This window comes from Scyliorhinus torazame, chromosome 19 (genome assembly GCF_047496885.1).
Source record: "Scyliorhinus torazame isolate Kashiwa2021f chromosome 19, sScyTor2.1, whole genome shotgun sequence".
NCBI lineage: Eukaryota > Metazoa > Chordata > Chondrichthyes > Carcharhiniformes > Scyliorhinidae > Scyliorhinus > Scyliorhinus torazame.
In genome coordinates, this window is record NC_092725.1 from 77,588,571 (window position 1) to 77,601,301 (window position 12,731).

The 12,731-nt window shown below is 50.3% G+C and overlaps 1 protein-coding gene across 1 annotated transcript in view; it reads left to right on the forward strand.

The window, feature by feature from the left end:
• Positions 1–12,731, forward strand: part of LOC140396240 (structural maintenance of chromosomes protein 1B-like) — a 367,818-nt gene that overhangs the window by 299,354 nt on the left and 55,733 nt on the right. The window lies entirely within an intron of this gene.

Below are 12,731 nucleotides of genomic sequence, written 5' to 3' on the forward strand. Positions count from 1 at the left end.
GCATTTAACTGACAGAAGTGCGTCACAAGATTTCAAAAGACTAACTTTATTGTATGTAAAGGGAAATTAAACAAAGCAAGCACCACTAACTTAACACGAGTTTATAAAAACTTATGTTATAAATTCAGTAAGAAGTCTTACAACACCAGGTTAAAGTCCAACAGGTTTGTTTCAAATCACTAGCTTTCAGAGCACTGCTCCTTCCTGAGGTGAATGAAGAGGTAGGTTCCAGAAACATATATATAGACAAAGTCAAAGATGCAAGACGATACTTTGAATGTGAGTCTTTGCAGGTAATTAAGTCTTTACGGACTTTAAAGATGAACAGACATCGTGTGACAATCGCCAGGCAGGAATGTTCCCTTCCAGTCGGGGAACACGTCAGCAGTCAAGGACATTCAGCCTCTGATCTTGGGCTAAGCGTTCTCCAAGGCGGCCTTCAGGACGCGCGACAACGCAGAATCGCTGAGCAGAAACTTAAAACCAAGTTCCGCACACCTGAGTACGGCCTCAATCGGAACCTTGGATTAATGTTGCATTACATTCATCCCCCCCCCGCCACACCACTATCTGGCCTGGGCTTGCAAAATCCGACCAACTGTCCTGGCTTGAGACAATTCACGCCTCTTTAGCCTATGATTATCCCTCTCTCCAGTTGCTCCGTTTGGACCTGTAAAAACTTAATTACCTGCAAAGACTCACATTCAAAGTATCGTCTTGCATCTTTGACTTTGTCGATATATATGTTTCTGGAACCTACCTCTTCATTCACCTGAGGAAGGAGCAGTGCTCCGAAAGCTAGTGATTCGAAACAACCCTGTTGGACCTTAACCTGGTGTTGTAAGGCTTCTTACTGTGCTCACCCAGTCCAACGCCAGTCCACATCACGGCTATAAATTCAGTTCAAAGTTTTACTTCCTGACCCCCACCTCCCCTTCCAGAGCCTTTGCTTATCTTACAAAATCTTGAAGGTTCATTTAACTTTGCTGGGACTGACCCATACCACAGCGAATGAATTCCGAACTGAGCTTGAGGGCCCACCTGAAATCCACATGGTGAGCAGTAAAGTCAATAGTTCCTCTGCTTAAATGTAGGCCTACTGATAAACATTTCCTTTGGCTCTCCCCACTTGGAGAGTTGCAACCTACACTATCCCAAACTGAACTGTCAGCAAACACAAACAGATAAATTGAACAAAAGATCCTTCTAACCAAGACTCCACCCTGAATCACTATATGGCAATGTGACATACCTTTGGATGTCCCCAAACAAAAATGTAAATTAATTATTTTAGCTTCAAAATTATTTTATTCTGTCACTCATATGAATAATTTAGATTTTTAATGGATGAATTGCCCTCACTCCAGACTCCCTGACTCCATTACATGCTTAGAGAAGGGTTATTCACTGTTCATGTTTTAAACTTGTATCTCTTTTAAGATGAGCAAATGTTGGCTTTTATCTATTAATTAGCTACAAACCTGTTTGAATCGCATTTACTTCAGAGATGCTAATTAGATTCTCAATCTGATGTCCCTTTTTATTTACAGTTACTAAGACTAAAAGTTATTTCTAAAACATATGAATTATGTACTCAATATTTGCCACAATTGACAAGCCTTGGCAATTGTTCAATCCCAAAGAGTTACACTTCCTCCACTTCCCTGAATGATGAATAATACAACTGGAAAATGTGGATCTGATCCATTGCTGTGTGGACAGCAATTAGCAGGAACTCCTTAGCAAAATCATGGTAAACAGCACTGCTTGTCAGAGCACGTACACATACCGTATTCTATTGAACTAAATTCTATTAGATGGATTTTGAAAGTGAATGCTTACTTTTCTATAATTATGTTATGCTGGACCAACCCTTAAGAATGTGTGATTCGAATACCGGACAATCAGGTGACACTTCTAGAACTGTCACTAAATTCTTTGAATTATGTCAGTTAATGATGGGCATCTGTCATCAGCATTGTAGAAGGATCTGCTAGAGAAGTTTGCATCATGCTCATCACATTGATGTTCCAGACATTCCGATCCATTGGGAAGTATCAGACTTCCCCATCAGCTATTGAGGAAACCGGAGAGCAGCCAAGAGCGATAATCGCGAAGCTGCACCGGTTCTAAGACCAAGAAAAGATCTTAAGGTGGGCCCACCAGAAGAAATCATGTTTGTGGGAAGGACGTAGAATAAGGGTGTCCCAAGACATTGGGGTGGACGTGGCAAAAAAGAGGGTTGAGTTTAATAGAGTGAAATCGGCGCTCTATAAAAGTGGGGTATGATTCTGGGTGACATTTAAGGGCAAAGAATTTTACTTCAACATCCCGGCGGAGGCTGCTGAGTTTATTAAAACAAACAACCTAGAGAGAGAGCAATCGCGGCAGCGATGAAAGTGGCAGGGGCAGAAGCGGAAAGAAACGGAGAGCGGAGAACAGACCACAAACCGAGACAATAATAATACGAACTATGTTCATATGTTTTTTACGCAGGACTACGCTGCCTCGTTTTCGGGCTTATCTCTTCCCTCAATGTGATGAGGGGGAGCAGGGCAAGGGGAGCGAGTAGAAGACAAGCAGGCAAGAGGCAAGATAAGGGGTGGAAGTGGGTGGGTAAAACAGGGTCAGAGCTAGACATGCACTGGGAGGGGAGCCACCGTACTAGCGAGGAAGGCTAACAAGCAAGGCAGAAAGCAAGGGAGGCCGCGATGCACCTCTCAGGGAGAGGGAGTGCCTGGCCAAAAAGGTGGGATGGCCAGGCAGAAGGGAGGGGAGAATACAGGGGAGGGGCAAGGGCTAAGGGCGGGCGATAGGGGACGGGGGGGGAAAGCGCAGGACAGACAAGGAACAAAGGGAAGGATAAGGGCAAGAAACGGCACAGGCCTCGGCAGGCATGGAGAAAGGTGAGGAACCATGATAGCGCCGCAAATAGCCACTCGGGAAAGCCCCTGGGCAGAGGGAGGCCCTGGAGTGCAGGGGTGCATCCTTTTGGCGTACACATAGTTGGCTGCCATGTTGGGTGCCCCCTGGACAAAGGGAAACCCCGGTTGGTGCACAGGGGTCTGACCACATGGTGAGAGCAGCGACCTCGGCCATTTTGGATGGCCCCCTAACAAAGGGAACCCCTGGAGTGCAGGGGTGCATCACAGGTAAGTATGGGTGATCCCGCAGGACCTGGGGGTCAGAAACCCCCCCACCAGGATTGTTACCTGGAACGTAAGGGGACTCAACGGCCCGCTGAAAAGATCCACTTAAGCCTAAAGGCCGACATAATCTGCATGCAAGAGACGCACCTGAGGGAGAAGGACCGACTGCTGGTAAGGAAGAGCTGGGTAGGACAGACGTACCATTCATGTTACCAGACGAGGGCTGGGGGAATAGCCATACTGATTAACAAGAGGACGGGGTTTACAGAAACGAAGACAGTTACGGAACCAGGGGGACGGTATGTCGTGGTCAGCAGTGACCTGGGAGGGGCACCGGTGGTACTGGTAAAGGGGGGGGGGGGAGGGGCGATAGCTCCCAACTGGGACGACACAGAATTCATTTTAAAAGACCATGGCGGAGACCCTCGACATTGACACACACTGACTGATTATGGGGGGGGTGGACTTTAACTGCGTGCAGCACCCACTGATCGACCAATCAAACCCCAGAACAGGGAGAAAGGCTGGCATGGCTCGGGAACTGGGAGCAATTATGGGGCGATGGACCCAGAGAGGTTCCTACACCCAGGAGAAAAATAATTTTCATGCTTCTCACAAGTGCACAAGGTATACACCCGTATCGACTTTGCAGTGGGGAAATCGGTGCTTCCAGGGATCACGGGAACGGAATACTCCACGATCATTATCTCTGACCACGCTCCACATTACCTGGACGTGAGGTTGGAGACGGGCCGTGCTCAGCGCCCCACATGGAGGCTGGACACGGACCTCCTGGCCGACCAGGCCTTTTGCCAAAAAACATTGCGGGCCGTAGGCGATTACATTAGTAACAACCAAAACGGAAAGGTCTCGCCCTCCACGTTTTGGGAGGCACTGAAGGCCGTGATTAGAGGAGAGGTCATAGCCTACAAGGCTAGCAGAGATAGGGAACAGAGGATGGCCAGGCAGCAGCTAGTGGACTCCATTCTGGAAGTTGGCAGAAAGTACTCCGAGGCCCCGACCGTAGAGCTGCTGGCAAAGAGGAAAAAGCTACAAATGGACTTTAACCTGCTCTCCACCAGGAAAGCAGTGTACCAACTCCGCCAGACACGGGGGACCTTCTACGAACACGGAGACAAGGCTGGCCGACTATTGGCTCACCAGCTGAGAAAGCAGGCAGTCAGGAGGGAAAGAGCACAGGTAAAGAATAGCAGAGGCAGACTGGGACAGAGCCAAAAGAGGCCAATCTGGCATTTGAGACCTTCTACCAAGAATTGTACACTTCCGAGCCTCCCGACGGGAAGGCGGGATTGAAACAGTTCATTCATGGACTGGAACTACCAGTTGTGGGGGTAGACCGACGGGGGGGGCGCTGGGAGCACCAATAGATCTGGGAGAAATCATGGAGAGCATTAGCTCCATGCAGGCGGGGAATCCACCGGGGCCCGTGGGATTCCCGGCGGACTTCTACAAAACATTTGCGCCAGCCACACACCGAAGGGACATGTTCGTGGACTCGCTGGCAAGGGGCATTCTGCCACCCATGCTTGCGCAGGCCACAATCTCACTTATACCTAAAAAGGATAAAGACTCGGCGGAATGCGGATCATATAGACACATTTCTCTGTTGAATGTTGATGCGAAAATACCCGCAAAGGTCCTGGCCAAAAGGCTGGAGGGCTGCATACCGGACGGAGGTGGTCGCAGAGGATCAAACGGGCTTTGTCAAGAGTAGGCAACTCACTGTGAACATCAGGCGGCTGTTGAACGTAATAATGACACCCCCCATTGTCCCCCCTGGACGCAGAAGAGACTTTTGACAGAGTCGAGTAGATGTACCTCCTCAAGGTACTGGAACGGTTTGTGCTAAGAGCAGGATTCACTGCCTGGGTGAGACTCCTGTACAACGCACCCAAGGCGAGCTTTCAAACTAACACCACCAGCTCTGAATTCTTCCAGCTGCAGAGAGGAACAAGGCAGGACTGCCCGCTGTCAATTGGGAATTCTCGCTGCCCGCTTGTTCGCGCTAGCGATCCAACCCCTGGTGATAGCCCTACGGAGAGCGAAAAGCTGGAAGGCATCAGGAGAGGAGACAGAGAGCATAGAGCTTCACTCTATGCGGATGACCTGCTCCTTTATGTCTCAAAGCCACAGGAGGGACTGAAGGCAATACTGTAGATCCTGAAAGAGTTTAGAAACTTTTCCGGCTACAAACATAACCTGGGCAAAAGTGAGGTATTCACAGTGAACACAATTGGGGGAGGGCCAGAGCTGGAGGGGATCCCGTTTAAAACGGCCCAGAACAGATTCCATTACCTGGGAATCCAGATAGCCAGATACTGGACACAGATCCACAAGTGGAACCTGACAAGCCTGGTGGAGGAAGTAAAAAAGGACCTACAGAGGTGGGGCTCACTCACACTCTCCGTGGCAGGAATAGTACAGATGATCAAGATGAACGTGCTGCCGAGGTTCCTCTTCCTGTTTAGATCCATACCGATGGTATTAGGTTCATCCCCAAGGCCTTTTTCCAAAATGTAGACGGTCTAACCATGGCGCTTGTATGGAGGGGGGTAAGAACCCGAGAATTCCCAAACCGACACTGCAAAGAAGGAAAATCAAAGGTGGCTTGGCTTTACCGAACCTACAATACTACTGTGGTGAATGTATAGTGCTAATAATTCACCAGTGCATTTGTATCATGTTCTGCTGTTGTGTTATGTTGTTAACCCTGTGGTTAACTAGGGGCCATTGTGTGGCTTCACCCACAAGGGGATATGTTGAGGCATGTACGGGCTCCGTCCATGGCTCCTCCCCTTAAGAGGAAGTATAAAGAGCAGCTGATCTGCAGGCAGTTCCCAGTATTGTACCAGTCGCAGGCAGGCACTGTTCTAAGCTGATTGAAACCACGGTTTACTTCTCCACGTGTCTTTGAGTGAATTGATGGTCGCATCAATTTAATCAGCTTACATACAACTATGGAATCAGCCCTCAAACCTGACAGACTGGAACTCGATCCGTAGGCCGGGGAGGCGAGAGAAATTTTTTCGCACTGGCTTCGATGCTTCAAGGCCTACCTCGCTGTGTTGTCCACGCTGTTAAGTAAGAGACATTGCAATTGGTTGTCTCATTTATGTTTTTTAAAAAATATATATTTTATTCAAATTTTTTTCGGTCAAACAAGAACAGTACAGGATTTTCCCCTTTTTACAACTTTAAAACAATATAAATAATAATGACCGTTTTTTAAAAAATAAATAAATAATATATTAACTAAACGGCAACTGCCAACAACAAAATAATAACTCTCCAAGACAATAAAGTCCCACATGCCAGTATAAATAACTAATATACAAACAATTATAGAAAACCCCTGAGGGCCCGCGTGGGCCCCCCCTCCTCTCCCCCCCCCTCCCCTCCCTCCCCCCCCTCCCCTCCCCCCCTCCTCTCCCCCCCCTCCCCTCCCCTCCCCCCCTCCTCCCCTCCCCCCCTCCTCTCCCCCCCCTCCCCTCCCCCCCTCCTTTCCTCCCCTCCACCATCCTCCCCCTCCCTCCCCTCCCCTCTCTCCCCTCCCCTCCCCCCCTCTCTCCCCTCCCCTCCCCCCCTCTCTCCCCTCCCCTCCCCCCTCTCCCCTCCCCCCCTCTCTCCCCTCCCCTCTCTCCCCTCCCCTCCCCCCCTCTCTCCCCTCCCCTCCCCCCCTCTCCCCTCCCCCCCTCTCTCCCCTCCCCTCCCCCCCTCTCTCCCCTCCCCTCCCCCTCCCCTCCCCTCCCCCCCTCTCTCCCCTCCCCTCCCCCCCTCTCTCCCCTCCCCTCCCCCCCTCTCTCCCCTCCCCTCCCCCCCCTCTCTCCCCTCCCCCCCCCCTCTCTCCCCTCCCCTCCCCCCCCTCTCTCCCCTCCCCCCCCCCCTCTCTCCCCTCCCCTCCCCCCCCCTCTCTCCCCTCCCCTCCCCCCCCCCCTCTCTCCCCCCTCCCCTCCCCCCCCCTCTCCCCCCTCCCCTCCCCCCCCCTCTCTCCCCTCCCCTCCCCCCCCCTCTCTCCCCTCCCCTCCCCCCCCCCTCTCTCCTCCCTCCCCCCCCCCCCCTCCTCCTCCCCTCCCCTCCCCCCCCTCTCTCCTCCCCTCCCCCCCCCCCCTCTCTCCTCCCCTCCCCCCCCCTCTCTCTCCCCCCCCCCCCCCGGGTTGCTGCTGTTACCTTCTCCATTTCCCTTATCGTTCTGCGATGTAGTCAAGGAACGGTTGCCACCGCCTGGTGAACCCTTGAGCCGAACCTCTTAGTGCGTACTTTATCCGCTCCAATTTTATAAACCCTGCCATGTCGTTTATCCAGGCCTCCACGCCCGGGGGTTTAGCTTCTTTCCACATAAGTAGAATCCTTCGCCGGGCTATTAGGGACGCAAAGGCCAAAACATCGGCCTCTCTCGTCTCCTGCACTCCCGGCTCATCTGCAACCCCAAATATAGCCAACCCCCAGCCTGGTTCGACCCGGACCCCCACCACCTTTGAAATCACTTTTGCCACACCCACCCAAAACCCATGCAATACCGGACATGACCAAAACATGTGGGTGTGGTTCGCCGGGCTTCCCGCGCATCTCCCGCACCTATCCTCCACTCCAAAAAATCTACTCAGCCTTGCTCCCGTCATATGCGCCCTGTGTAGAACCTTGAATTGTATCAGGCTGAGCCTGGCACACGAGGACGAAGAGTTTACCCTACTTAGGGCATCTGCCCACAGCCCCTCCTCAATCTCTTCCCCCAGCTCCTCCTCCCATTTTCCCTTCAGCTCCTCTACCATCGTCTCCCCCTCATCTCTCATTTCCCTATATATATCTGACACCCTACCATCACCCACCCATGCCCCCAAAAATCACTCTGTCCTGGATCTCTTGCGCCGGGAGCTGCGGAAATTCCCTCACCTGCTGCCTCACAAATGCCCTCACTTGCATATAGCGAAATGCATTCCCAGGTGGCAACCCATATTTTTCTGTCAGTGCTCCCAGACTCGCGAATGTCCCGTCGAAGAACAAGTCCTTCAATTTCGCAATTCCTGCTCGCTGCCAAGATTTAAATCCCCCATCTATCCTTCCCGGGACGAACCTATGGTTGGTCATTTTCGGGGACCACACTGAGGCACCCGTCACTCCCTTATGTCGTCTCCACTGACCCCAAATTTTCAGTGTTGCCACCACCACTGGACTTGTGGTGTACTTTTTCGGGGAGAACGGTAAAGGCGCCTTCGCTAATGCTTGCAGGCAGGTTCCCCTACAGGACGCCATCTCTAGTCTTTTCCACGCCGCTCCCTCCCCTTCCCCCATCCACTTGCATACCATTGATATATTGGCAGCCCAATAATAGTCACTTAAGCTCGGCAGTGCCAGTCCCCCCCATCCCTGCTATGCTGCAGAAACCCCCTCTTCACTCTTGGGGTCTTCCCAGCCCACACAAAGCTCATAACGCTCTTATCCACTTTTTTGAAAAAAGCCTTGGTAATCATCACAGGGAGGCACTGGAACACAAAAAGAAATTGCGGAAGGACCACCATTTTGACCGCCTGCACCCTGCCCGCCAGTGACAGGGGCACCATGTCCCATCTCCTAAAATCCTCTTCCATCTGCTCCACCAATCTTCCTAAATTAAGCTTATGCAAGGTTCCCCAGTTCCTGGCTATCTGGATCCCTAGGTACCGAAAATCCCTTGTTACTCTCCTCAGCGGCAAATCATCTATTCCCCTGCTCTGTTCCCCAGGGTGCATCACAAACAGCTCACTCTTCCCCATATTCAGTTTATATCACGAAAATTCCCCAAACTCCCTGAGTGTCTGCATTATCTCGGGCATCCCCTCCACTGGGTCCGCGACATACAGCAACAAATCATCCGTGTGTAATGACACCCGGTGCTATTCTCCTCCCCTAAGTACTCCCCTCCACTTCCTAGAGCCCCTCAGCGCTATGGCCAGTGGCTCAATTGCCAACGCAAACAGTATCGGGGACGGGACACCCCTGTCTTGTCCCTCTATATAGACGGAAGTAGTCAGATCTCTGCCTGTTTGTGATCACACTTGCCACCGGGACCCTATATAAAAGCTGAACCCACCCAATAACCCCCTCTCCAAATCCAAATCTCCTCAACACTTCCCACAGGTAATCCCACTCCTCTCTATCAAATGCTTTCTCAGCGTCCATCGCCACCACTATCTCCGCCTCTCCCTCCGGCGGGGACATCATCATCACACCTAGCAGCCTCCGTATATTAGTGTTCAACTGTCTCCCCTTAACAAACCCAGTTTGATCCTCGTGAACCACCCCTGGAACATAATCCTCAATCCTCGTCGCCATCACCTTGGCCAAGAGCTTGGCATCTACATTCAGAAGGGAGATAGGCCTGTAAGACCCGCACTGCAGCGGGTCTTTGTCCCTCTTCAGGAGCAACGATATCGTCGCCTCCGACATCGTCGGGGGCAACATCCCCCCTTCCCTGGCCTCGTTAAAGGTTCTCGTCAGAAACGGGGCTAGTAGGTCCATGTATTTCCTATAAAATTCCACCGGGAACCCATCTGGTCCCAGGGCCTTCCCTGCCTGCATGCTCCCAATCCCTTTTACCACCTCCTCCACCTCAATCTGTGCTCCCAATCCTGTCCTCTCCTGCTCCTCCACCTTCGGGAATTCCAGCTGATCCAGGAAGTGCATCATTCCCTCCTTCCCTTCCGGGGGTGGAGCCTTATACAGCCCCTCATAAAATGCCTTAAACACCCTGTTCACCCTCTCTGCTCCCCGTTCCATCTCCCACTCCTCGTCCCTCACCCCACCTATCTCCCTCGCCGCCCCTCTCTTCCTCAATTGTTGGGCCAGTAACCGGCTTGCCTTCTCTCCGTACTCATACTGTACTCCCTGTGTCTTCCTCCATTGTGCCTCTGCCCTGCCCGTGGTCAGCAAGTCAAATTCCGTATGCAACCTTCGTCTTTCCCTGTACAGTCCCTCATCCGGAGCCTCTGCATATTGCCTATCCACCCTCAAAATTTCTCTCAACAATCGCTCCCTCTCGTTACTCTCTTGTTTCCCCTTATGGGCCTTTATGGAAATCTGTTCCCCTCTGACCACCGCCTTCAGTGCCTCCTAGACCACTCCCACCTGAACCTCTCCATCATCGTTAATCTCCAGGTACCTTTCGATACATCTCCTCACCCTTACACACACACCCTCATCCGCCAACAGTCCCATATCTAATCTCCAGAGTGGGTGCCGTTCCTTTTCCTCTCCTACTACCAGATCTACCCAATGTGGGGCATGGTCCGAGATGGCTATGGCCGAATACTCCGTCCCTGTCACCTTCGGGATCAGTGCCCTTCCCAGGACAAAGAAGTCTATCCGAGAATACACCTTGTGGACATGGGAGAAGAAGGAAAACTCCCTACTCCTGGGCCTAGTGAATCTCCAGGGGTCTACTCCTCCCATCTGCTCCATGAAGTCCTTAAGCACCTTGGCCGCTGCCGGCCTCCTCCCGGTCCTAGATCTGGACCGGTCCAGCTCTGGGTCCTGCACCGTGTTGAAATCTCCCCCCATTACCAACTTTCCCGCCTCCAGGTCCGGGATACGCCCCAGCATATGCTTCATGAAGTTTGCATCATCCCAGTTCGGGGCATATACGTTCACCAGAACCACCGCTTCCCCTTGTAATCTGCCACTCACCATCACGTATCTACCTCCACTGTCCGCTACTATGGTCCTCGCCTCAAACACTACCCGTTTCCCCACTAATATAGCCACCCTTCTATTTTTCGCATCCAAGCCCGAATGAAGTCTCATTTATGTTAAGTATCCATCAATTGACACTGATATGTAAAGGGGCTTCAGGTGGCCTCTGCCAAGGGATGTATAGTGAGAATTTTGTGCAAAGGCTGTTGGAAGGAAATAAATGTGTGTTTGTGAAAAATGAACAGAACTTTAGACTCTTCATATCACAGCAACTAAAACGTCTAACAATTGGTAGCAAAGGATGGTTGCTGTGTAAATGTGAAGGGTTGAAAGATACAACTTTTCCAGATCAAACCAAGGAGTGAGTGAGAAAAGAAAAAAACAAGGGATATATGGCTGAACCGAGGATAAAGATGGCTGGATATGACTCCCTTATTTTCTGAAAGGGAATCGTACGACCAATGGAGAAGTGCAGTAGTTATGTGGACTAAGGTAACTGCTTTGGGAAAGAGAAAACAAGGTATGGCATTGGCTCTTTCTCTACCATATGGCAGTAAAAATCGAAACAAAGTGCTTTCTGAGCTGGAATTGGAAGAGTTAGATTCAGAAGAAGGTCTAGAGACTTTATTACATTATATGGATAAGATTTATAAGAAAGATGACTTGTTAAGTGCGTATGAAGCATGGTCGGATTTTGATAAGTTCCGGAAAATGGAGGATATCTCCATGGAAGACTATGTAATGGAATTTGGCAGACTATATAAAAGGCTGCAGAAACGCAACCTGGAATTTCCACAGTCTGTGTTGGCCTTTAAATTACTTGACTGTGCTAGAGTGAGCAACATGGGTAGGCTCCTGGTTTTGACAGGAGTTCAGTTTACTGATAAGGATACCTTATTCGAACAGATGACAAAAGCTTTACAAAAGTTTCTGGGAACCATTCGATTCCGATGGCTCTGATGACCCAAATAGGTCAGCCTGCAATAAGGCAGAATATGGAAGATACACTACTAACAGGATGGCGAAATCGTATGGCTACGAACAGGGCTCAAGACTATAGAAGGAGACCGAGACAAGAAAATTATGAAGACAGAAACCCAGTTAGAACCTACAATAGGAAGATGAACCCCAGAAATGCACGGGGCATAATAAATCGATGTTTTCGATGTGACTCTCAATACCATTATGCTTTCAACTGTCCAACTCGTTATGGTAGAGTGTTTCAAGCGACACATGGCACGGAAGAGTCCGAAGAGGAAAAAGATAGTGACCAGAAAGAAGGCATTGTCCTATTGACAAGCGGTTTTACGCCGGTAATGAGGGTGTTGGTTGCAGAATCCTTCAACTGTGCTGTATTGGACAGGGCTGCACATCTACTGTGTGTGGAATTGACTGGTTAAAATGTTACCTGGACTCTTTGAATGCTGAAAATCGTAACAAGGTTAAGGAATTTGAAAGTTCCACAGGTTTCAGGTTTGGGGATGATAATACTCTGAAGTCACTGAAAAGAGTGGTGATCCCTTGCAATATTGCCGGAGTGAATCATTTCATTAGCACGGATGTTGTATCAAGTGAGATACCTTTGCTTCTGAGCAGACCGTTGATGAAGAAAGCACACATGAAACTGGATATGGACCAGGATAAGGCAACAGTTTTTGGAAATATGGTGGACTTACAATTTACATAGTCGGGACACTATTGTATTCCATTACTGACAAATAATATTTCAAGTCGAGTGATTAAGGATGTGTTAATGGCAGTTGAAAATGGGACTTTAGCTGATAAAAAGCTTGTGGTATTAAAACTGCATAGGCAATTTGCACATCCGTCTCCTCGGAGGCTGAAAAATTTATTAAAGGATGCAGGGGTAAGGGATGACGACTATACTAAACTGAT